The 23,977-nt window shown below is 41.6% G+C and overlaps 1 pseudogene; it reads left to right on the forward strand.

The window, feature by feature from the left end:
• The first annotated feature begins 14,434 nt into the window (after positions 1-14,434).
• On the forward strand, positions 14,435-15,579 carry LOC100611366 (stathmin-2-like; annotated as a pseudogene).
• Positions 15,580-23,977: the final 8,398 nt, after the last annotated feature.

Below are 23,977 nucleotides of genomic sequence, written 5' to 3' on the forward strand. Positions count from 1 at the left end.
TGAATAGCGTCTGTCCCTTTTGAAGGGGTATCTTCTTGTAGCTTGCCACAGTCCCCAACCTTATTTATAATCTTAAACCTAAGTGCTTCAGCCAGTGATTTGGTCCTCATCCCTGTAGGCATTTGATTTTTGCCACTCCAGCGCAAGGGTTTTGAGGGAGAAACGTGACCAGAGCTCAGTAATCCAACAGGCCAACTAGGCATGTGTCTAAGGGGCCCTGAAAATAGGGCCATCAAACCACGGAGATTGTTTTTGAAATCTATATGTTGTTAAAACATTGAAGTAACCAGGAGAAATGCCAGCACTGTACCGGATTGTCTAACATCTATTTTACAGAGTGGAGGTTTTTATATTTTTAATTAAATGGGGAGGGAGCACATGGCCCATCAACAGTTTTTCAGTGCTAAAGACAAGGAAGATCATTATCTGGACCCTAAATTGAAACCCAAGGAGGTTTTTCACCCCCAACTTTTCAGCTATGTCAAGAGTCAAAAATTATAGGATCTATAGTTGAGATTATTTGGAACCGTTTGTCAGAAGTCACAAATAATGGCCGGGCACAGTGGCTCATGCCTATAATCCCAGCACTTTGGGATGCCGAGGCAGGTGGATCACCTGAGGTCAGGAGTTCGAGGCCAGCCTGGCCAACATGGTGAAACCCTGTCTCTATTAAAAATAATAAAAAAAAAATAGCTGGGCATGGTGGCCCAAGCCTATAATCCCAGCTACTTGGGAGGCCAAGGAAGGAGAATTGCTTGAACCCGGGAGGCAGAGGTGGCAGTGAGTCGAGATCACACCATTGCACTCCAGCCTAGGTGACAGTAAGACTCTGTCTTTAAAAAAATAAAAAGTAGTGGGTAGCCAGTGAACTCCCATCTTGTATGGTAAGGATATAAAAATACCCAAGGGTAAATAAGAGGACACTCCTAATTTCGCTCTTCATTGACTAAGGTCAAAGTGGAATAATGTATAATATTATTATATACATAATACTCCAGCCTGGGCCACAAAGTGAGACTCCGTCTCAAAAAAAAAAAATTAAAAATAAATAAAATAAAATGGAATACATAAGAAACACACAAATTTACACCAAATTCCTTTAATGTCAGCCTGTAGTTCTTACCTTCCTTATACTTTAGTAAGTCGTAAAGTTGTTTTCTGCTACATGTCCAGACAAGATAGACTTAAGGGCTCAATAATAAGTTGTAAGAACTGCAACAAGCTGAAATACATAAAAATATAAACTTCAAGTTTATTATAAAACAAAGAAAATACTAAAGATTATTCTCAAAATGAGATTAGATAATATTAAAAGTAATTTAAGAATTATCTGAATTAATTTCAGATTATATTAGAACAAGAAAAGAAGGGGCAAGAGGGAGGGGAGAGAAGATTGAACAATGTGTGGTCAAACTGCTTGTCAAAAACTAGAGGGATTAAAAATACTTTGTCACATTGTTGATGCCAACCATTACAGAAGTATAGGTTAAATTTTGCTTTTGAAAAAATTAATAGTCAGTTCTAGTAAACTTCAAAACAATAGAGTAATATATTACAATAACTGCTTAAAAAAATTGGTCATGAATTATTTGCCAATCATTGTTCAAAGGACCTACTCTGTCACCCAGACTGGAGTGCAGTAATGGTATCATAGCTCACTGCAGCCTCAAACTCCTGGGCTCAAGAGATCCTCCCACCTTAGCCTCCCGAGTAATTGGGACTACAGACATGTATCACTATCCCTCACTAATTTTTTTTTTTTTTTTTTTTTTTTGAGACGGAGTCTCGCTCTGTCGCCCAGGCTGGAGTGCAGTGGCACCATCTCGGCTTACTGCAAGCTCCGCCTCCCAAGTTCACACCATTCTCCTGCCTCAGCCTCCCGAGTAGCTGACTGGGTCTTACTATGTTGCCCAGGCTGGTCTGGAACTCCAGGCCTCAAGCATATCCTCCTTCCTTAGTCTCCTAAAGTGTTGGGATTACAAGGGTGAGCCTCACCATGCCTGGCCTATTTTCCCATTTTCACAGATGATGAAACTTCAACTTAGAGTGTGTGGCACATATACAAATTGATACAGCAAATTATTTGGGGAACAGAAATTAAAAGCCAGGCCTGTCTGATTCCAGACCATGAACTCTTAATGGTTATATCTTATTCCCTATCAAAACATTCGTGAGGATACTGCAAAGAAAATATAATTCATGGCTGGGCATGGTGGCTCCTGCCTGTGATCCCAGCACTTTGGGAGGCCAAGGCAGGGGGATCACCTGAGGTCAGGAGTTTGAGACCAGCCTGGCCAACATGGCAAAACTCCGTCTCTACTAAAAATAAAGAAATTAGCCAGGCGTGGTGGTGGGCGCCTGTAATCCCAGCTACTGGGGAAGCTGAGACAGGAGAATTTCCATGTTAAGAAAATGTCATATTGGGTTCTAAAACAGTCTAAATGCTATTTTTTAATAAACACAAAAAATGATCATCTGGGCTGGGCATGGTGGCTCACCCCTGTAATCCCAGCACGTTGGGAGGCCAAGGCAGGCAGATCACTTGAGTCTAGGAGTTCAAGACAAGCCTGGAGAGCATGGCAAAACCCCATCTCTACTAAAAATACAAAAATTAGTGACTTGGGAGGCTGAGACATGAGAACCACTTGAACCTAGGAGGTGGAGATTGCAGTGAGCTAAGATCATGCTGCTGCACTCCAGCCTGGGGGACAGAAGGAGACTCTGTCTCAAAAAAAAAAACAACAAAAAAAATCTGTTATGGGATTAAAGAAGAAAAAAACACAAAGAATGAAATGACACAAAATGATTAAAGTCGAAGGATAAAGAAAAAATATTAGTCAAATACAAAGATAAAGTTGTTACCATTATATGGCTGGGCGCAGTGGCTCATGCCTGTAATCCCAGCACTTCAGGAGGCTGAGGCAGGTAGATCACCTGAGGTCAGGAGTTCAAAACCAGCCTGGCCAACATGGTGAAACCCCGTTTCTACAAAAAATACAAAAATTAATTGTGCATGGTGGTCTGTGCCTGTAATCCCAGCCACTCGGGAGCCTGAGGCAAGAGAATCGCTTAAACCTGGGAGGCAGAGGCTGCAGTGAGCTCAGATTACACCATTGCACTCCAGCCTGGGTGACAGAGCGAGACTCCGTCTCATTTAATAAGGAAAAAAACAAAAACAAAAGAAAAGTTGTTACCATTACATTAATATGAGACAACATAAATAACAATAATTTTCTAAATGGATATATTATTAAATGATATTATTTTAATAAATTATATCATGAAATATAGACTTCAGGCAAAAAAAACAAAAACAAAAAAAAAAACACAAGAAATGTTAGACCAGTAAAGGTATATTTCATAATAAATTATAATTTCCATGAACCTTTACTAAGTAGCATTGAGCCAAAATACTTATCACAATAATGACTACAAAAGCTGTAAAGGCTGGCACATGCAAACTGCCCTCTCCAGTAACTGATGGGCAAAAAATAAACAAAGATAAAGGACGTCTGGAAAGAAGCATATAGATGAATTTAAAAGAGCAATGAACCTCCAACAGCAAATTTGAAAATCTTTGAAATATTTATTAATCTAAAATGTTCTGGCCTGGTTGCTCTTGCCTATAATCCCAGCACTTTGGGAGGCTGAGGCAGGAGGTTCCCTTGAGCCCAGGAGTTTGAGACCAGCCTGACTAACATAGTGAGACCCTCTCTCTACAAAAAATTTTAAAGATTAGCCGGGTATAGGGGCACAAGCCTGTGGTCTCAGCTACTCGAGAGATTGAGGTGGGAGGACGGCTTGGGCCTGAGACGTTTGAGATTGCAGTAAGCCAAGGTCGCACTACTGCATTACAGCCTGGGTAACAGAGTGAGACCCTGTCTCTTAAAGAAAAAAAAGTTTCTTTATTATACATAAAGAAACTCTTAAATGATCGATGTGCTGACATTAAAAAAAAAAAAAGACTCTTACTGTGTAAACCAAAATTCCAGTTCCAGAAAGATGGCAGCCTAGTGTAGGCTGCTAATTTATCTTCTCAAACTCAACCCAAAACATAACTCAAAAGGAAGAAAGAATTGTTGGGTCTGAGAAAATGAAGTAAAATTATAAGAAACCCTTAGGGAGGTAGAAGTCAGCTGTGATTCCCTCTGAGAGAAAGTAGCAGCTCTTGACAGAGGCAGGCTGAGCGCGGGGTCAGGGAGGAGTCGGGGACAGTTTGACTTGAACTCTGTTCTCTCTGTGTTGCCCTAGAATGCTCCTGATCATGGCATCTCTCTACAAAGCAAGGAAGGAGTGGAAGATGCCTGTGCTGGCCAGCTTGGTAGGGTGACATTACAGTGGGGGCCTCTGAGGAGAAAAGTTCAAAAGCCCTGGGTGGCCAACCTGTGGCCCTTGAACATCCCCTCTTTCCTCCCCATGGTGAGCTTGCCCTCACATGTGGTGTACAGGGGTATGATCTGAGAGAAACACACTCGAAAGGAGAAGGCTGGGCGTGGTGGCTCACACCTGTAATCCCAGCACTTCAGGAGGCCAAGGCAGGCGGATCACTTGAGCTCAAGAGTTCAAGACCAGCCTGGCCAACATGGCAAGACCCCCATCTCTACAAAAAATACTTAGCCAGGTGCCTGGGGTCCCAGCTACTCGGGAAACTGAGATGGGAGGATCACTTGAGCCCAGGAGGTCACAGCTGTAGTGAGCTGAGATTGTGGCACTGCATTCCAACTTGGGTGACAGAGTGAGACCCTACCTTGAAAAAAAAAAAGAAAGAAAAAAGAAAGAAAAGGAGCAGAGCCTGGGCAGATATCAGAAGAGTTCCTTTGAACATGTTTGCCTTAGGTGAGGAGTGGGGAAAGGGGGCCCAAGGCAGCGGTCAAGCATAAACTATGGCACCAGAGGCCTGAGATGTATCTGTACACACATACATCTTTTTTTTTTTTTTTTTTTTGACACGGAGTCTTGCTCTGTCACCCAGGCTGGAGTGCAATGGTGCGATCTCGGCTCACTGCAACCTCCACCTCCTAGGTTCAAGCAATTCTCGTGCCTCAGCCTCCCGAGTAGCTGGGATTACAGGCATGCACCACCACACCCGGCTAATTTTTGTATTTTTAGTAGAGACAGGGTTTCACCATGTTGGCCAGGCTGGTCTCGAACTCCTGGCCTCGTGATTTGCCCACCTTGGCCTCCCAAAGTGCTGGGACTACAGGCGTGAGCCACCATGCCCGGCCACACACATCTTAAAGTCACCCTGGGGGCGGGAAGTAGAGTGTGGGTTTCTCTAGATCACATTCCCCATCAAAGTAGCTGATGTCCTCAGAACTGTTACTAAACACATGAGGACAGAGGCACAACGGCCATTAAAGGCATAACCCCTTAAAGTAGAATGAACGGAATACAGCCACCACTGTTTCCAAATAAGCCTCTATCAAATAGAAAATGAAGAATTTTAGCAACATGATGCAAAAACAGTCATAGAAATATAGGATATGAAACATAATAATAATTGAATTCAGGAACTCAGTATGTGTCAAAGACACAGAATGGGTTCAGCCCATCTTACCTGGAAGGAAGATGAGCGACCATCTTGGTCTGCCTTGGGCTGAGTTTCCTGGAATGCAAGACTTTCTGTGCTAAAACCAGGAAGGCCTGGCAAACTCAGACTTGGTCACCCTATCAAGAAGATAAGAAATCTCTCAGAAGGCATTGGGAAGAAATAAGTTAGAAATGTTTTGAAGTTACAAAAGCTAGAAGTAAAACTGTCAACGCTCATATAATAGACCCAGGAGGAGGAAATACGTTAGGAAATAATAACTGAAGCTGGGTGCTGGGCATGGTGACTCATGTCCGTAATCTCAACGTTTTAGGAGGCTGAGGCAGGAGAATCACTTCAAGCCAGGAGTTCGAGACTAGCCTAGCAAGGCAATGTCTCTTAAAAAAACAAAGGTAGCCACGTATGATGGTGTGAACTTGTAGTCCCAGCTACTCAGGAGGCTAAGGCAGGAGGATCACTTGAGCTCAGGAATTGGAGGCTACAGTGAACTAAGATTGCACCATGGCACTCCAGCATGGGTGACAGAGCAAGACCTTGTTTCTAAATATATATGTATATATTTAAAATATATATTTTTTAAATACATATGTATTTAAAATACATTTATGTATTTTTATGTACATTTATGTATTTTGTAAAAATACAATATATGTATTTTTAAATACATATGTATTTTAAATATATATTAAAATATATATTTATATTATATAAATATATATATATTTTATGTTTTATAAATATATATATAATATAATATAAATATATATTTTTATATTATATTATATATATTTATATAAAAATATATTTATATATAAATATATATATTTAAATATATATTTAAATATATATTAAAATATAACTGTATAATTTTTCCAGCATTAAAGTTGGAAGATATAAGATTGAAAGGCTCCTAAACTGCCATAGAGGATGACATGTTTATTTTAATCACCCAAGACAGAGAGAAAATTATAAAAGCATCCAGTCAGGGAGTAAAGACCTACAAAGGAACAGGCATCAGATTACTGCCAAGTTTCTCAAAAGCAACACTGGATACAGAAAACACAGTAGGCAAATATTTTCAAAGTATTACAAACAAACAAACTTTAAACCTGTAATTTTGTATTTTGCTAAACTGTCATGGATGTGTAGATGTACAATAAAGATACACTCAGGTATAGAAAGTCTCAGGAACTTTGTTACCAAAAAAAAAAAACACCTCTTTCAACACGCTCTTGGAGGAAGTGTTTCAGCAAGGAGAAAAATAAATACAGGACAATGCCAGAACATATATGGAAGTACAGGTGAACAATTAACTTAGTAATATATTCCATACTCTAAAAGAGAAAGAATCCCAGCACTTTGGGAGGCCGAGGCGGGCGGATCACCTGAGGTCAGGAGTTCGAGACCAGCCTGGCCTTCTCTACTACAAATACAAAAATTAGCCAGGAGTGGTGGCACGTGCCTGTAGTTCCAGCTACTTGGGAGGTTGAGGCAGGAGAATTGCTTGAACCCAGGAGGCAGAGGTTGCAGTGAGCTGAGATCACACCACTGCGCTCCAGCCTGGGCGACAGAGTGAGATTCCCTCTCAAAAAAAAAATAAAAATAAAAAAATAGAAAGAAGTCAAAAGTGTATCCATAATAATCCAAAACATAAATTCTTAAAATAGAAAGGGCAGGGTGGGGTGAGGCAGGAGGAATTGAGTCAGTGCAAGATGACAGTATGCTATATGTTGATAAGGTTAAGAAATTAATAGAGAAAATAATATAAGTATTGGTCTTACTAATTTAGTGGCAACTACCTAAAAAATAAAATTACATAAATAGCCCTCAATCTGGCAAAAAAATCTGGATCTATTTAATAAAAGCAGAAAAGGGAAATAAATACTACCTATAAAATGGTATAAAGTCCTAAAGTGTTATTGTATTGAATTAAATGTAAATGAGTTTAAAGCCTCAAATTAAAACATTCCTAAAATTGGATAAAAAAAGTAAACTGCCCACAAAAAAGACGTGTGCAGAAAGTTTGAAAATAAGGATATGGAAGTAGATACACATTGGACAATAAAGAAACAAAATAAAGCCAGGAGAGTAATTTTTTTTTTTTTTTTTTTTTGAGACAGAGTCTCCTCCTGTCACCCACGCTGGAGTGCATTGTCATGATCTCAGCTCACTGCAACCTCTACCTCCTTTGCTTGAAGAGATTCAAGCAAATCTCTTGCCTCAGCCTCCCGAGTAGCTGGGATTATAGGCACCCGCCACCATGCCCGGCTAATTTTTGTATTTTTAGTAGAGACAGGGTTTCACCATGTTGGCCAGGCTGGTCTCAAACTCCTGACCTCAGGTGATGAACCTGCCTCAGCCTCCCTAAGTGTTGAGATTACCAGTGTGAGCCACCGTGCCTGGCTGAGAGTAATTTTAATAGGAAAAAATATAATATTTTTCACCTTGAATTCTAAAGGAAAGCAGAGCACTAGGAGTAACAATATAATCGAGATGCAACCTAATGACTTAAGCAATACAAAGCAATAACTAGTAAAATTGCAAGGAGAGATTAACTGACAAGTCCAGTTGGAGATAGTTATAGACCCTCTCAGAAATGTATTGATAAAACCTACTAAAAATAAGCAAAGATATGGATGCTTTAAGTAACATGATTAATAAACTCAAATATATAGCCACATAACCAACAAACTACATATTCTTCTTTTTTTCTTTTCTTTTTTTTTTTTTTTTTTTTGAGACGGAGTCTCACACTTTTGCCCAGGCTGGAGTGCAGTGGCGCAATCTCGGCTCACTGCAACCGCCTCCTCCCAGGTTCACGTTCAGGTAATTCTCCTGCTTCAGCCTCCCTAGTAGCTGGGATTACAGGCGCCGGCCACCACGCCCGGCTAATTTTTTGTATTTTTAGTAGAGACGGGGTTTCACTATATTGGCCAGGCTGGCCTAGAATGCCTGACCTCGTGACCCACTCCTCTCAGCCTCCCAGGCTCAAGCCTGAGATTACAGGCGTGAGCCACCGCGCCCGGTCCCCAAACCGTATATTCTTAGGAAGCATTCATGGAACTTGAGCAAAAACTTCCTAGAAACACCTTCGGCTGGCTTTTGCCTTCATCTCACTGACCAGAAGTGTATCTAACTGCCACTAGCAGCTGCAAAAAGCTTGTAAATATTTTAATTTACCAGCCCCTATTTCAGAGACAAGCAAGGGAAAAGGATGCTGGGATTGATTTTGGGTTAGCCAATCTCCAGTGTCTGCCACATCATGGGTATGTCTTTGTCGTGCCCTTACTTGAACGGCCAAGAACAACTGGATCTAACAGTTCAAGCTCCAATTTTTTACACTCAAAATTTGGAAGGCATTGCCTTCCTTGCCTCTAAGAGAGGTTTTATGCTAGCCTCTTCCAAGTTACCTTGTAGTTGTCCTAATGTTTACTCTTGGAAACTTTTAAGATCTTCCATTTGTTTTTACGCTCTGAAGCTGCACGTGAATGTGTCTAGGAATGGGTCTTTTTTACATTCATCTTGCTCAGCACTCAATGAGCCCTTTGAATCTGAAGACTTGAATCCCTTTCCAATTCTAGGACATTTTTTCCTATTGTTTCTTTGGCAATATTGTCTCCAAGTTTTTTGTTTTCTCTTCTTGAGAATCCAGTTAGTTGCACATGTTGGTTTTCCTGGATTGTCTTTCTCTCCCATTTTATGTTTTATACTTCTGGATTCTTTTATTTCTCCTGTCTCCATGGCCTTTCTACACAAAGTGTCTGTGGACTGTCAGCATTGACATCACCTGGTAGCTTCTTGTTAGAAATGTAGAACTTTAGCCCTCACCTCAAACCTCTACTGGATTAGATTCCTCGGTTTAACGAGATCAAGACCCCCAGGATTCTTATACACATTAAAGTCTAAGAGGTACTATTGGATTTTTTTCAACTTCACTTTCCAGTTCTATTGAAATTTTGTTGTGGCATTCGTATTTTTAGTTTCTAGTAGCCCATTCTGGTACTGTTTCTTTTTCAGAAAATTTTATTTCTTCATGTACTGTATTTTTTTAGAGTAATTAGTTTTATTTTAAGCTCTCTTCTGTTTCTTGAATTCTTCTTTTCTCCCTCTGGGATTATTTTTGTGTGTTTGTATCTTGGTCTAGCTCTCTCATGTTCCTTCTTTTTTTCTTATACATCTGCTGGTCCTTGATAGTATCTTCATTTTTAAAAATGTGAGTATCATAGTTGTACATATGTAGGGGGTACATGTGATATTTTGATACATGTATACAATGTGTAATGATCAAGTCAGGGTAATTAGGATATCCATCACCTCAAACATTTATCTTTGTGTTGGGAACATTACAATTATTTTCTTCTAGCTATTTTGAAATATACAAGAAATTATTGTTAACTGTAATTTCTCTACTGTGCACCTTCAATTTTGAAAATGACAGACCTGATGGGTTATTTCATGTAGCTGGGATGGGTTTCTCCTTCTATTACATAAGTACACTTGCCTCCAGAGGAGCCTCTTTCCTAAATGGGAAGTCTTTACCTGTGGGAGGAACAGTAATCGGCTTGGTGAGCTTTGTTGTTAGAAGCGAGGAGTCAAACCCAGTACTCACCTTGGAGAACATGTCTTCAAACTGTTTAACTTCTTTCAAAATCAGGCTTTTTTATTTGTGCTTTTTTTGTGATGCAGTTAGGTAGGTAGGAAAGTTGGGAGCAGACTAGCACAACTGTCCTGCATTCTCAGCCACTTTGCACTCCCACTCTCTTTGATTTGTAAACTCTGCTGGTCTCCTGACCACGCTGCTACCCCATCGTACCATTGCAGTTTGAGCTCCACCTCAGCCATCAACACACTTCTGTCCTACCTTGTCTTCTAGTTTGTTTGTTTGTTTTTTTCTTACCTGCTAGTGGTCTTCCCTCTGTGTATGTCTATGTCCTAATCTCCTTCTCTTTTCTCTTTTCTTTTTTTTTTTTTTTTTTTTGAGAGAGTCTCACTCGCCACCCAGGCTGGAATGCAATGGCGCGATCTCGGTTCACTGCAACCTCTACCTCCTGGGTTCAAGCGATTCTTCTGCCTTAGCCTCCTGAGTAGTTGGGGTTTCAGGTGTCTACCACCATGCCTGGCTACTTTTTGTATTTTTAGTAGAGATGGGGTTTCACCATGTTGGTCAGAGTGGTCTCGAACGCCTGACCTCAGGTGATCCACCTGCCTCAGTCTCCCAAAGTGCTGGAATTACAGGCGTGAGCCACTGTGCCTGGCCTTCTAATCTCCTTATCTTAAACGACATCAATGTGTTCGGTTGGGATCTACCCCAATTACCTCACTTAACCTTAATTACCTCCTTAGAGACCCTTTTTCAAAATACAGTCCTAGTCTGAGGTCCCAGGGGTTAGGTATGAATTTGCAGGAGACACGATTCAGCTTTTAATACCAAGTTCATCCAAGTCCCTGCCTTCTCTGTGCCTCTCCCCACATGACTGAATGGGATGAGAGAAAAGCACACAGCGTGCTGACTGTTCTCACTTTGAATTCCCAGGCACTAATCTTGAATAGACCCTTAATGCTGCCTACTTTAAATACCACGGTCCCCTAGCACATTCATTCTCATATTCTCATTGAAACCAATGCATGGCTTTTCTTCTGAACACTCCCTCCCAGATCCTTGCTCGGCTTCCTGTGGCACTGAGAAAGCAGGCGGCCATTTACACTAGATTATCTTCATATCTCCCCATCGACCTGCATCTCTGCCATCCACTCTCCCTATTCTCCTGTTACGTGGATGAACTCTTTGTGCTGCTAGCAAAGGTCCACCCATGGACCCACACCTCATTGTGTGTGGACTCACACCCTCATTGTGTCCTCCTTGAGGACCCACATTCAGTCGCTCCTCAAGCTGCAGTAGGCTTACCTGGACATAACTCCATCTATGTCTACAGATATTTCTGGTGGTAGGCAAGTGGATTCTGAAGTTTCATATGGAAAAATAATCAAGAAAATAACAGCCAGGAAATCTCTGAAATAGAAGAGCAATACAGTGGAACCAACCATACCATATAAGAAAATATTTTAAAATCCTCAGTCATGGCTGGGTGTGGTGGCTCATACCTGTAATCTCAGTACTTGGGAGGCCAAGGCGGGATGATTGCTTGAGCCCAGGGGTTTGAGATCAGACTGGGCAACATGGTGAGACCCTGTCTCTACAAAAAATTGTTTTAAATTAGCTGGGCATAGTGGTGGACACCTGTGGTCCCAGCCACTCGGGAGGCTGACTGAGGTGGAAAGATCTCTTGAGCCCAGGGGTTTGAGGCTGCAGTGAGCCATGATCACACCACTGCACTCCAGCCTGGGCAACAGAGCAAGACCCTGTCTCAAAAAAAATAAATAAATAAATAATGACAACCATTAAAATAGTATTATTGTATGGGAATATTAGTAGACAAATCAGTGGATCAGAATAGAACAACATATGGGAATTTTGCATGTGAGAAAGTTATATCTCAAATCTTTGGGGAAAAAAGTGTAAACTTTTCAATAAATGATTCAGAGGCAATTCAGTAGCCATCTGGAAAATAAGTAGAGTCAATTCCAAGGCAATATGTAAATTTGCGACAATTCCAGTGAAAATTCCAAAGGACAATTTTGTTGGATTTCAACTATCCAATATGCTTCTAAATTCCAAATAGAAAATTAGATGAGTTAGAATTGCCAAGAAATTTGGAAAAGTATACTACTAATGGAAGAAACTAATACTATCAGATATTAAAACTTAATGTAAATCTATGGTAATCAAAAACTATGGACTTAACATGTGAACAGGCAAATTTACCTACATTCATGTTCATCCCTCCCTAGAACATAATGGGTTCTCTATACATGTTTGTTGAAGATAGAATATTATCTTCAATTCGATAAAGCATAATATTTATATTCTGACTTAGAATTTAATTTTTCAATATTTTACTGATGGAATTCAGATCCTTTTCACTTACATAAAAAATACATCATTGAGTAAATTTTAAGATAATACTTTTCTGAGTTAAAGATTATATCCTGGCCGGGCGCCGCGGCTCACGCCTGTAATCCCAGCACTTTGGGAGGCCGAGGCAGGCGGATCACGAGGTCAGGAGCTAGAGACCATCCTGGCTAACACGGTGAAACCCCGTCTCTACTAAAAATACAAAAAATTAGCCGGGCGTGGTGGCGGGCGCCTGTAGTCCCAGCTACTCGGGAGGCTGAGGCAGGAGAATGGTGTGAACCCGTGAGGCGGAGCTTGCAGGCTGAGATCGCGCCACTGCACTCCAGCCTGGGCCACAGAGCGAGACTCCGTCTCAAAAAAAAAAAAAAAGATTATATCCTATTTTCAATACATAAATACACATAATATGTATACACACATACCTGAATACAAAGGTATCACACTGGCTTAATCTGTAAGCATTATATTAATTAAAAATTAATAAAAAATAATAAAAAGTTAAACATTATTTCAGTTATGTGATTAAAAGCATTGCAAAACCAAACATAGGCATACATACAGTATGCATGTGTGAAAATATGTATATGTGTGTAATAAGCCTGTAGAAAAAAGCAAGAAAATAATAGATATGCATTTAATAGTGCGGTTCCTTGGGAGATACGAGGGAGGTGTTTGGGATGGAGGGTGATAGGATTTGGGAGGGACATAAATGTTAAGTGGGTAGCAGAACAAATTAACAGAAGACCTGAGACTGCTATCCTTAGAAAGCCTTGCTCTCAAGGTTGGATCTTGGCTGGTGTCTGGGAAATTGAATTTTGGGAGGATTTCCACCATTGCCTATTAAGAGTATCTCACTGTGCCTGAACTATTTGTACAGGCACTGTGGTGGATGCCGAACATCTGTTCTGAGAGTCTTGAATTTTTATGTAGAAGGCAGGGGGTGCTATGTGACCAGCCCCGTCTAAAAACCATGGGCACTGAATTTCTAATGAGCTTCCCTGATAGGCAACATTTCACACATGTTTTTAAAACTCGGTATTGAGGGAATTAGGTGCATTCCCTGTAACTCCGCTGGGAGAGGAATTTTGGAAGTGTGTGCCTGGATTCCTCCAAACTTTGCCCGTGTGCCTTTTCACTTGCTGATTTGGCTCTGTATCCTTTCACTGTTATCAATCTTAGCTGTGAATACAGCCAAGTGCTCAGTTGCTGAGTCCTGCGAGTCCTCCTAGTGAAGACTGTATTGAACGTAAGGGGTGGATCTTAGGGATCCCCTTCAAGTGGGTTTTATAGGTGTTCTTTTAAACATTTTTGCTGGGCACGGTGGCTCATGCCTGTAATCCTAGCACTTTGGGAGGCCAAGGTGGGTGGATCACCTGAGGTCAGGAGTTCGAAACCAGCCTGGCCAACATAGTGAAACCCCGTCTCCACTAAAAATACAAAAATTAGTCGGGCGTGATGGTGGGCTCCTGTAATCCCAGCTACTTGGGAGGCTGAGGCAGGAGAATCGTTTGAACCCGGGAGGCAGAGGTTGCAGTCAGCCGAGATTGCACCACTGCACTCCAGCCTGGGTGATAGAATGAGACCCCATCTCAAAAAAAAAAAAAGATACCTATTATATCTGGTAAATTCTTTATTGTATGTATTTACCAGTTAACCAAAAGGAAGACAAAAGGAAAAATGAATAGGAGGTACCCAAATAAAGACAGGATATAGTCGTATAGAAATGTAGTCCAGTAGAATGTGGACATAGCAACGGCTGCTAAAGGCAGATCTGTTGCCTTCACCACCAGCATCTGCACATTCCTACAATGGCTAAAACAGCAATGGGGGAAAGAAAATAAGGACATGACCTGTATGATATAGTGGAATTCTCATTAAACACAGCAGGGGCTTTAACTGGAATTAAAAGTAAGATGAGGTTTAGCCTACAAAGCAAACTAAAGAAGCTGTCCATCTTATCAGTGATCTGCTTTTATTTCTATTTTTTTAAGAGACAGAGTCTTGCTCTGTTGCCCAAGCTGGAATGCAGTGGCGTGATCATAGCTCACTGCGGCATCCAACTCCTGGGCTCATAATCCTTCTGCTTCAGCCTCTTGAGTAGCTAGGATGACAGACGTTTGCCACCATGTCTAGCTAATTTTTTTTAATGTTTTGTAGGGACAGGGTCTCACTATGTGGTCCAGGCTGGTTGCAAACTCTTGGCCTGAAGTGATCCTCCCACCTCAGCCTCTCAATGCGCTAGAATTATAGGTGTGAGCCACCAGGTCTGGCCCTGCTCTTGTTTTTACCTGGAATCTTGCAACATCGACATCTATACTTAAGATGAAATGAAAGTGAAGCAAATCAGGCTGGGCACAGTGGCTGATGCCTGTAATCCCAGCACTTTGGGAGGCCGAGGTGGGCAGATCACTTGAGGTCAGGAGTTCAAGACTAGCCTGGCTAACATGGTGAAACCCCCATCTCTACTAAAAATACAAAAATTAGCCAAGCGTGTTGGCACACACCTGTAATTCCAGCTACTCAGAAGGCACAGGCAGGAGCGTCGCTTGAACCCGGGAGGCAGAGGTTGCAGTGAGCCGAGATCGGGCCACTGCACTCCAGCCTGGGTGACAGAGCGAGACTCCATCTAAAAAAAAAAAAAAAGAAAGAAAGTGAAGCAAATCAACAAATGTGCCTTTGGCCAGGCTTTTAAGCTGATTTTAAGGCTACCACCTCCATTCTGGGAAGCCCCTTGAACTTTAGCTTGTACTAAGGAGAAAGACCTGTCCCTGAAGGAGATCCAGAAGAAACTGGAGGCTGCAGAGGAAAGAAGGAAGTCTGAGGAGGTCCAGGTGCTGAAGCCATTGGCAGAGAGGAGGGAACACAAGCAAGAAGTCTTTGAGAAGGCTTTGGAAAAGGACACCTTCAGCAGAATCATGGAGGAAAAGCTGATCCTGAAAGTGGAAAAAATTAAGGAAAATGAGGAGGCCAATCTAGCTGCTACTATGTCTGAAGGAAAAGGAGGCATGCCGCGGAGGTGCGCAGGAACAAGGACGTGCAGACTCAACAGTCTGGCTGAAGTGGAGGAGGGTACGGCACACTGCACCATCAGTAAACCCACTGCCCATATTATAATGAGTCACGCAGTATCGGTATGGGAAATGTATGACATAGTTTACAAAGGACTCATTAACAAAGCAATTAAAATAAAAAAAAAATAATGTGGAGCCGGATGCAGTGACTCACACCTGTAATCCCAGCACTTTGCAAGGCCAAGGTAGGCGGATCATTTGAGGTCAGGAGTTTGAGACCAGCCTGGACAACATGGCGAAAACCCGTATCTACTATAAATACAAAAATTAGCCAGTCATAGTGGTGCACACCTGTAATCCTAGCTACCCAGGAGGCTGAGGCATGAGAATCACTTGAACCCAGAAGGCAGAGTATCAGTGAGCAGAGATCATGCCACCGCACTCCAACCTCAGCAACAGAGCAAGACTATCTCAAAAACAAAAAAAACAAAAAAACAAGGCCGGGAGCGGTGGCTTACACCTGTAATCCCAGCACTTTGCAAGGCCAAGGTAGGCAGATCATTTGAGGTCAGGAGTTCGAGACCAGCCTGGACAACATGGTGAAAACCCGTATCTACTATAAATACAAAAATTAGCCAGTCATAGTGGTGCACACCTGTAATCCTAGCTACCCAGGAGGCTGAGGCACGAGAATCACTTGAACCCAGAAGGCAGAGTATCGGTGAGCAGAGATCATGCCACCGCATTCCAACCTCAGCAACAGAGCAAGACTATCTCAAACAAACAAACAAACAAACAAACAAAAAAACAAGGCCGGGAGCGGTGGCTCACACCTGTAATCCAAGCACTTTGGGAGGCTGAGGCAGGCGAATCATGAGGTCAAGAGATTGAGGCCATCCTGGCCAACATGTGAAACCCCGTCTCTCCTAAAAATACAGAAATTAGCTGGGCATGGTGGCACGCACCTGTAGTCCCAGCTACTTGGGAGATTGAGGCAGGAGAATCGCCTGAACTCGGGAGGCAGAGGTTGCAGTGAGCTGAGATCACGCCACTGCATTAAAGCCCGGGTGATAAGAGCAAAACTCTGTTTCAAAAATAATAATAATAAATGCCAGGCATGGTGGCTCACGCCTGTAATCCCAGCACTTTGGGAGGCTGAGGCGGGTGATCATGAGGTCAGGAGATCGAGACCATCCTGGCTAACACGGTGAAACCCCATCTCTACTGAAAATACAAAAAATATTAGCCAGGCATGGTGGCGGGTGCCTGTAGTCCCAGCTACTCGGGAGGCTGAGGCAGGAGAATGGCGTGAACCCGGGAGGCGGAGCTTGCAGTGAGCCGAGATTGTGCCACTGCACTCCAGCCTAGGTGACAGAGCGAGACTCCATCTCAAAATAATAATAATAATAATAATAATAATAAAACCACCAACCATAGCACTTCTGCTTCTACTGGATTATGTGCAACCAGTGTGCTTTGGCTTTAGAAAGGGATGGACAAAAAGACTGATCTAAGATCAGTCTGGGTAGAAGCAAAGAGGTGAACCTTAAAAGTGCTGAACACAAATCCAAATCTTAATGTTTCAAGCATCTGTGAAATTGCGCTTTATCAACTGGGCTGAATTCTCTTGTTTACATTCTTCTGATGGAATGAATTACTTATGGTGTCAGGTAGCTTATTTGTGGATTCCATGATTGATGATGTTCATTTTAAGTTCTTACCAATAGTACAAGTACATGATGCGACTGAATATTTTCCCACTTTGAAACTGTGAGCTGGTTGTTGCATTAAATACACACACAAACAAGATAAAAAACACTGCAGACTTTTACTCAAGCTGGTCTTTCTTCCCCATTGTGAAGCAGTCCTGCCTTTTAACCCTTTTCCCTTTTAGAGAAAAAAGTGCAGCTCGCTGCCAGTCCTCATTTAATTTTACATAAACATGTTCTTTGAGGTTGGAGCAAATCTAACTGATGTTCAATGTAAAAATAAAATATAAAAACTGTTCTTGGAGTTATTTCTAAGCAGAACTAACATTAGAATTGTCTGAATCATCAGAATCATCTATTTCAGAAAAATCGGATTCACTAAATGAATCTTTGTCCAACAACTGTTCCAGAGATGTGAACCTCACTCCTAGGAATGCTATGTTTTCTAGGATTGGACATTTTCAGTGATGGCCAATTATTATATTTTGTAAATGGAAATACCACTACTAAAAACAGAATGCTATAAATAGAATGATGTCTTTTGTTTCCAAAGAATGATGTGAAAATAATAAAAATGAGGTATTTCCTGGCAAAGTTATCTCAGGATAAATGCTGAAGCAACAAGCACTGCCAGTGAGTATTCTCGGAGCAAACAGGAAAAATGTTGAAAAAAATTATCTGTGAGGGCTGAGCTGTTAAGGGGCTGGGCAGAATATCATGCCAACTAAGGGAATTACCAGTTACCCACTAAAAGTACCCAACTCCCAACTCCTGAAGGTAGCCACCTGCATATTTACTCTTAGTGCAATTTTCCTGTATGTTCTTGTGAGCAAGCTGTGATTAATAGAGAATTGAAGTTCTGTGAACAACAACAACAAAAAGAAATAGTATAGCAATGTCTAAAATCAAACCAAAGAAAATCACATGAAGAGAACTGGAAATGAACAGGGGAATGAGAAGGAATGGTGAAACCAGAGAAGAACAGTAGTCCCCTGTTATTCACAGGGGATACTTTCCAAGACCCCCAGTGGATGCCTCAAACCTCAGATAGCACCTATATATGCTACATTTTCTCCCTATACATACATACCTATGATAAATTATAATTTATAGGCCAGGTGCGGTGGCTCACACCTATAATCCCAACACTTTGGGAGGCCAAGGCAGGTGGATCACCTGAGGTCAGGAGTTCAAGACCAGTCTGACCAACATGGAGAAACCCCATCTCTACTAAAAATACAAAAAACTAGCCAGGCATGGTGGTGCATGCCTGTAACCCCAGCTACTCGGGAGGCTGAAGCAGGAGAATCGCTTGAACCCAGGAGGTGGAGGTTGCGGTGAGCCAAGATCGTGCCCTTGTACTCCAGCTTGGGCAACAAGAGCAAAACTCTGTCTCAAAAAAAAAAAAAAATAATAATAATAAATTAGGCACAGTAAGAGATTAACAACAATAATAAAATAGAACAATTATAGCAATATGACAACATCACTACTCTTGTGATTTGGGTCTATAATTAAGTCAAATAAGGGTTCCTTGGCTGGGTGTGGTGGCTCACGCCTGTAATCTCAGCACTTTGGGAGGCCGAGGCAAGCAGACCACCTGAGGTCAGGAGTTTGAGACCAGCCTGACCAACATGGAGAAACCCTGTCTTTACTAAAAAAAAAAACAAAAAGTACAAAATTAGCCTGGCGTGGTGGTGCATGCCTGTAACCCCAGCTACTCGGGAGGCTGAGGCAGGAGAATTGCTTGAACCCGGGAGGCAGAGGTGGCAGTGAGCCAAGATTGCACCATTGCACTCCTAGCCTGGGCAACAAGAGCGAAACTTCATCTCAAAAAACAAAATAAACAAAACAAAACAAAACAAAATAAAAGGTTTCCTTGAACACAAGCACTGCAATACCTTGACAGCCAGTCTGTTAACCGAGACAGCTACTTAAGTTGACTGACAGGCAGGTAGCCTATACAGTGTCGATAGCTGGACAAACGGATGATCACTGTGGTGGATGTGGCAGGGCAGAGTTGGAGGGCATGAGATTTCATTATACTACAACACAGTAACGCACAATTTAAAACTTGCAAATTATTTCTGGAATTTTCCATTTAGTATTTTCTGACTCCAGCTGATGGCAGGTAAGTGAAACTGCAGATAAAGGGGCGACTACTGTAGTCAGAAGTGACAATGGTTGTGGTCTCCATGAGATGGTCCTCTTGGTTCCCAGCCCCATCCTCCTTCCCTGTACCTGCTTGTGTGCCTGTTGATTTTGTGTATTGTAAGGATTGAGGCACATTTTTTTCTTATATGGAGAGCTGTTTTTTCTATTTCCATTTACTGAAGACTATCCTTTCCCCATTGAATTACCTTATTACCTTTGTAGAAAATAAATTAACTACACATGTATGGTTATATCTATATTTATGGGATATATTTCTGGCTGTATCTGTTTCTGGATTTTCTAATCTCCTACATTGATATATAGGTTTGTTCATACTGTAATACCACATTGTCTTGATGCTTTACCTTTATAATAATCTGTTAGATCAGGTAGTAAAATCCTCTGAATTTTGTTTAAAATTGTTTTAGATATTCTAAATCCTTTTCATTTTCATATAAACTTTGGAATCAGCCAATCAATTACTAGGGGAAAGGAACTGCTTTTTTTAAAGATTGCATTGAAACTTTAAGTCATTTTGGAAAAAACTGACATCTTAACAATACTGATTCTTCATTCTATGAATGTGATTATTATTTTGATTATAATTCAAAACTACCAGGTATAGTGGCTCATGCCTGTAATCCCAGCACTTTGGGAGGCCAAGGAGGGAGGATTGCTTGAGCTCAAGAGTTTGAGAACAGCCTGGGCCACATAGTGAAACCCCGTCTCAACAAAACGTCAAAAAATTAGCTGGGCATGGTGATGTGTGCCTGTAGTTCCAGCTACTCAGGAGGCTAAGATGGGAGGATCGCTTGAGCCCAGGAGGTCAAGGCTGCAGTGAGCCAAGATTGTGCCACTGCACTCCAGCCTGGGCAACAGAGTGAGACCCTGTCTCAAAACAAAAACAAAAACAAAAACAAAAACCACTTTTATTTCTTACATTGTTTCTGCTTTGGCCACTGGGAGCACTTTCAGTTGGCGCCTGTGTTGCTTTGACATACCCTTCATTGCGTGCTTATATGTGTGTTTAGCACCTCGTTGTTTTTCTGGCACTACAAGATGTTCCAGGTTCATCTTATATATTCTGTGTCCCAGTCCTAGAATCGGTCATTTCTCCAAGGAAACCTGGTTTCTTTCACTGGATGGTAGTTTTAGAAACCAAGATCTGGGCATTAGGTGTGCTTATTGAGTATACTGGGGTATCTTTGCTTCTAGGTCATCTTAAGAAAATAGACCCTTGGAAGGAAATATACATATTACTGTATTCCTTCCACTTGCTTATGTGTAAACTCCTGCTCCACCAGTGAGAAACCTGGCTACCCCCATCCTCCATTTACTTAATTTTCCAAAGTAATGGAATTTTTGAAGTAATTTGGATATTTTATTCCTTAGCTCTAGAAGTTTCATTTTATTCTTGTGTGTGTGTGTGTGTGTGTGTGTGTGTGTGTGTGTGTGACAAGAGTCTCACTGTCACCCAGGCTGGAGTGCAGTAGTGCAATCATAGCTCACTGCAGCCTTGACCTTCTGGGCTCAAGTGATCTTCCCTTCTCAGCCTCCTGGGTAGCTGGGACTACAGGTGTGTGCCACCATGCCCAGCAAATATTTTTACTTTTTGTGGAGATGGGGTCTCATTGTGTTGCTCAGGCTGGTCTCAAACTCCTAGGCTCAAGTGATCCTCCCACCTCGGCCTCCCAAAGTGTTGGGATTACAGGCATGAGCCACTGCACCCAGCTCTTGCTCTTTTTTATAGTTTCCATTCATTCCTCTTCATTATTTTCAGGTTTTTCTTTAAATCCATGTATGTATTTAGAATAGCTGTTATAATTATGCCTGTCATTTCTGGGCTTGTTTCTTTCTTTCTTCCTTTTTTTTTTTTTTTTGAGACAGGATCTTGTTATGTTGCCCAGGCTTGGGCTTGTTTCTGTTGATTTATATTTCTCCCACTTCGTGTCACTGTGAAGTGAAGGGCTGACTTACTTAAGTTTTGGGTGTTCAAACCTTATGCATTCTGGCTGGGCATGATGTCTCACGCCTGTAACCCCAGCACTTCGGGAGGCCGACGTGGGCAGATCACTTGAGGTCAGGAGTTCAAGACCAGCCTGGCTAACATGTTGAAACCTCATCTCTACTAAAAGTACAAAAATTAGCTGGGCATGTTGGCGGGTGCCTGTAATCCTAGCTACTCAGGATGCTGAGGCAGGAGATTTGCTTGAACCCAGGAAGTGAAGGTTGCAGTGAGCTGAGATTACACCACTGCACTCTAGCCTGGGCAACAGAGCAAGACTCCAACTCAAAAACAAACAAACAAAAAACCTTGCACATTCCAAAGAAAGTTCTGGCCCTTGATGGGATCCTGGAGGATGACTTCTAAGCCCTTGAAATGTGCAAAGCCCTTTACCTAGGGCTTTGGGGCAACCCAGGCATTGTTAGCATTGTTAATAATATAATTTATAGTGGGTGCCTTAGGCCAGGCTTTTAAAGTCTGACCTTTGGAGGGGCTAGAGCAAGAATAACTAAGGTCAGCTATTGGACACTCCATGCCTACATGACCACCCCTACCTCCCTCAAAAAACCTTGGATATTAAGGCTTAAGTAAGCTTGCATGGCTAGCAATATTTTGTGCTTGTTGTGATATATTGTTGCTGGGAGAATTTAGTGTTGTCCACATGGCCCCAGTGGGAATGGACAACTGGAAGCTCATTCCTGGACTTTCCTCCATGTACCTTTTGCCTTTGCTGATTTTACATCTATTTTTCCCATAACAAATAATAACTGTGAGCATGGTGGCTTTTCTGAATTCTGTGAGTCTTTCTGGCTAATAATTAAACCCAAGAGTGGTTTGAGGGGACCTCCGACATTCATCTACTCTTAATTTTTTATATTTGGTGATTATATATTGAATGCTAGTTATTTTGAAAGTTGCTTTGATAAGTGTCTGGATTTCTGTATTTTTTTTTTAAAAGAATGTTGAATTATGTTTTGGCAGGCAGTTGAGTCACTTGCTTTGTTAGGGTAGATCTAGTTGTTCAAGGGCTAAATGTAACCTCAAGTATTCAACAAGATTTCTCTGTTGTGGCTAATCACAACTCTCAAACATCTTTTGGCTCTGGGAACTGTTCAGCTTTCAGCAGCCGTTAACTAGTTTTCTTTGCCTGACCTTGTGGTGTTCCATGCTATGCATGTGCTGCTTTATATTCAGCCAGAAACTCAAGGTGGCCTCTGTGCAGATTTCCAGGGCCCTTTCTCTGCATAACTAACTCCTCTCTACTACTCTGCTCTGCAAATTCCGGCCACCTCAACCTTTCCAAAATCTGATCTGTCTCCTTAATTCAGCAAGACTTCTGTGCTTTGTTTGGGTTCCCCCTTCCTATAATGTGATTCAGAAAGAGCTACTAGGCAGAAAGCAGAGGTATTGTTGTGATAACATCTTTGTTTTCCTGCTCTATTCTTCAATGTCCAATTGTCCAATATCTAGTTGTTCCATATAGTGTGTACATTTTCTGGTTATTTATACAAGAGGGTGCTGTGGTTTGAATGTGTCCCCCAAATTTCATGCGTTGGAAACTTAATCCTCAAATCCATACGTTGATTGAAGGTGGTATCTTCAGAAAGTAAAGAGGATTAGATAAGGTCATCAGGGTGAGGGCCCCATGATGCAACTGATGGCTTTATAAGAAGAGGAAGCAATGGCCAGCCATGGTGGCTCACGCCTGTAATCCCAGCACTTTGGGAGGCCAAGGCAGGTGGATCACCTGAGGTCAGGAGTTCAAGACCAGCCCAGTCAACATGGTGAAACCCCATCTCTACTAAAAATACAAATGTTAGCTGGGTGTGGTGGTGCATGCCTGTAGTCCCAGCTACTCAGGAGGCTGAGACAGGAGAATCGCTTGAACCTGGGAGGCGGAGGTTGCAGTGAGCTGAGATTGCGCCACTGTACTCCAGCCTGGGTGACAGAGTGAGACTCCATTTCAAAAATATATAAAATAAAATAAAAATAAAAAAAGAGCAAGCAAGACTTGAGCTTATATACACACTCTTGCTCTCTCCCCATATGATGCTCTCTGCCATGTTCTGACACAGCAAATAGGCCCTCACCAGATGCCGGTGCCATGTCCTTGGACTTCCCAACCTCTAGAACCATGAGCCAAATAAACTTCTTTTCTTTATAAATTACCTAGTCTATAGTCTGTTGTAGCAACAGAAAACGGATTAAGACAGAGGGAAAATATAGTTCCAGGTATTCTGTCATGGCAGGAAGTATAACACCCTCTACTGTTTTGGTTGCTATTTCACAAGGTATTTTCCAAAATTAATTACAGTTTCAAATATAACTTCCATATGTGGTCATATGGAAATGTAATTGTCTTGAACTCTTATTAATTCTATAATTTATCTGTAGACATTTTATAAGTTTTCTATATAGACATTTGTGTCAAAAATAATATTTTTTCTTTTTTGCTTTGGAATTTTAATTTTTTTTCTTGCTGTATTGGCTTGGGTTTCCACAATAATGTAGAATAGAAGTGGTAATAGTGGATATTCTTTCTTATTCCTGCTTTTTAAAGGAATGTTTTAAGCATTA

This window comes from Pan troglodytes, chromosome 5 (genome assembly GCF_028858775.2).
Source record: "Pan troglodytes isolate AG18354 chromosome 5, NHGRI_mPanTro3-v2.0_pri, whole genome shotgun sequence".
Taxonomy (NCBI): domain Eukaryota; kingdom Metazoa; phylum Chordata; class Mammalia; order Primates; family Hominidae; genus Pan; species Pan troglodytes.